The sequence below is a fragment of the Grammomys surdaster genome, unplaced genomic scaffold (genome assembly GCF_004785775.1).
Source record: "Grammomys surdaster isolate TR1022 unplaced genomic scaffold, NIH_TR_1.0 1164, whole genome shotgun sequence".
In the NCBI taxonomy this organism is placed as follows: Eukaryota; Metazoa; Chordata; class Mammalia; order Rodentia; family Muridae; genus Grammomys; species Grammomys surdaster.
Window position 1 is genome coordinate 1262780 of NW_021605583.1, and position 2712 is coordinate 1265491.

Below are 2712 nucleotides of genomic sequence, written 5' to 3' on the forward strand. Positions count from 1 at the left end.
TTTACACAGGAGATGGGCCCTATTACCAAGTGGTTGCATCATTTTGATATCTTGGTATCTACACATTCAAGGGCAGTTTTAGAGTGCAAAATTGTCTTTCCTTAGGTGGAAAAGGCCAGTGTGTGTGTGTGTGTGTGTGTGTGTGTGTGTGTGCGCGCGCGCACGCGTGTGTGTGTTTCAAGGAGGAGGGAGGGCCTTGGAGAACTTTTCAGTGGTGTTTGGTAATTGCTTTGGTGCTTTGGGGTAATTAAGATTGTCTGTGACTAAGTGTGATCTTCTAGACAACAGTGTGAGAAGCTGCCTTCAGTGTGTAATGAGCTTGTTTGGATCACCCATGACTCAACGTTTATAACTACGGAAGGTGAGGCGTTGTCGTGAGTCTAGTTTCTTTCAAGGATTTTCATGACAGAGCAGCTCGGCTGATGACTTCTCTCTCTCTGAGTGGGAGACAATGCTGTTCTCCTAAGTTTGGCTTTCTTCTGCATAGTTATCGCTTTTAAGTTTCTAGCTGATTGCTAAGATATCTTTTCAGAAAGACATAAAAGTCAACCTCAGTCTCTAGCGCTCCCATTATACCAAAAGTCATGGCAGAAGGAGAAGGTTATTTTCTTCCTTACACTTAGAAGCCTTGCTATAATAGAAATTTTAGCTGGAGATAGGCTATTACATAATAGGTCTTAGAACCGAGTCCTGGGTGTTAAAACTCTGCCAGATTTCATGTTCTTATGGTGCTTGTAAATCTGTGGGTGAGCCTGAGCCACATCACAAGCATCCATCCATTCTTCACTGACACTCATGTATATTTTAGAGATAACTTATCTTCATTCTTGATTTTGATCTTCCGTGGGTAATGGCTCCCAGCTCTCTAGATTTATGTTGCTCTGCCCCTGGTCCCTTTGAAAGCTCTTAATCTCTCTCCCCTAGCTCTGAGTATAGAGTAGTGGGAAAGACTACAGGCTTTGGGGCTTATGGCAGGCACGACTGTTCATTAAATAGCCCTGATTTTCCTACTGGACACAATACTTTCCTATCTCTCTGCTCCCTCACAGGTAGCTATGTTGATTTTTTTTTCAGCCTAAGAAATGGAAGTGTAAGTGGGTAGGCAGGTCGTTTAAAGGCATATGAGTGATTTTCCTTATTATGTCCCTTCTCATGTTTAGGAGGCATGGAGATACAGTGTCATAGTCAGCGCATGTCAGAACTTTGAATTTACCTGAAGTGATTTGATCTATCACCTGTCTCCTTCCCTTTGTGTCTCTCTCCTTCCCTCCCCTCCTCTCCCCTCCCCTCTCCTCCCCCTCCTTTCTCCTCTCCTCTCTTCTCTCCTCTTCTTTCTCCACTCTCTCCATGTGTATGTGTGTCTATACATGTGAACATGTGGAGATCAGAGCTGAACCTTGAGTACCATTCTTCACAAGCCATCCATTTTGATTTTTTGAAGCAGTGCATCTCCCTGGGATCTTGAGCTGATTGGGATGAAAAGTTGTTGTTTTCTGCTTGGCCAGTGAGTTTCCTATCTATGCTTCCCCAGCCTTGCAACGATAAGCTGTACCATCATGCCCAAATTTTTTGCCTGTGTCCTGGGGCTGGAACTCAGATTTGTATGCTTACACAGCAGGCATTTGACCTATTGAGCCATTCCCCTAGCCCCCAATTTGCTATTCTTAAGCCATTAAGACTTGGGAGTTAACACTATCTCTATAGAACCTAGGAATGCTCATTAATGTGGGACTAGACATTCTTGGGTCAAATCCTTGAACAAATTACTAAATTTCACAAAACCATGTGAAAGTTAAATACAAATATGTAAAAAAGAATAATCACATGTAATATATAAGTTTGCTTGGAACTGTATACAAACCATTTTTATTTCCTCTGTTCTACCCCCTTCTTTTTCTGTAAGGAAAAAGAAGTTACCTTATGTTAATTTGTTGTACCTACATTAAGTTCTGGAATATAGAAGATATTTGGATATATAAACACAGAAGTATTTGGATGATATACCTACTTCTTAAAAGATCCTTTCCCAATTATCTTACAACATAAGCATCTTTTTTTTCTCCTATAAATTTTATTTTATCATATTTTCCAAGGTACAGGTAAATAAGGGAACAGGTTTGATGGAGAGTAAATAACACAATTTGTATGGGAATTTTTTCACTTCCTGCATTTACTTGCTTATTGTGTGTATATGAGTGCAAGTTTGTGCCAAAGAGAAGGTGTGGAGGTCAGAGGATGACTTGAGGAACTCTGTTTCTTTTCCCACCATGTGAGTTCTAGAGATGGACCTCAGGTCATCCTAGGCTTGGTAGCATGTGTCTTTACCCACAGAGCCATCTCTCAGATCCTTCATTAGAGTTTTGACTGTGGCTTAGCAACTGGCTGACCTCCAGAGTCCTGGACCGCATGGGGCAATTTGTGGTATCTTGAAGCATGGCTCACTGACATCAGCAAGATGTCTTTTGGACTGTGAAGCTCTTCTCTGAGATTCACAATTGAGAAGGATGTTAGCAAGCAGAAATACATACAAGTGCCAGGTGAGAAGAATCAGGATTATGATATGACCTTCTAATATAAAGAATAACTTCCCCGTTAACTTGTTTACAAATTGTGTAGGAAATGTAAACTGAGTTATCTAGTCTACACAAGGATGGGATGGAATCACTGTGTGTGTGTGTGTGTGTGTGTGTGTGTGTGTGTGTGTGTGTGTGT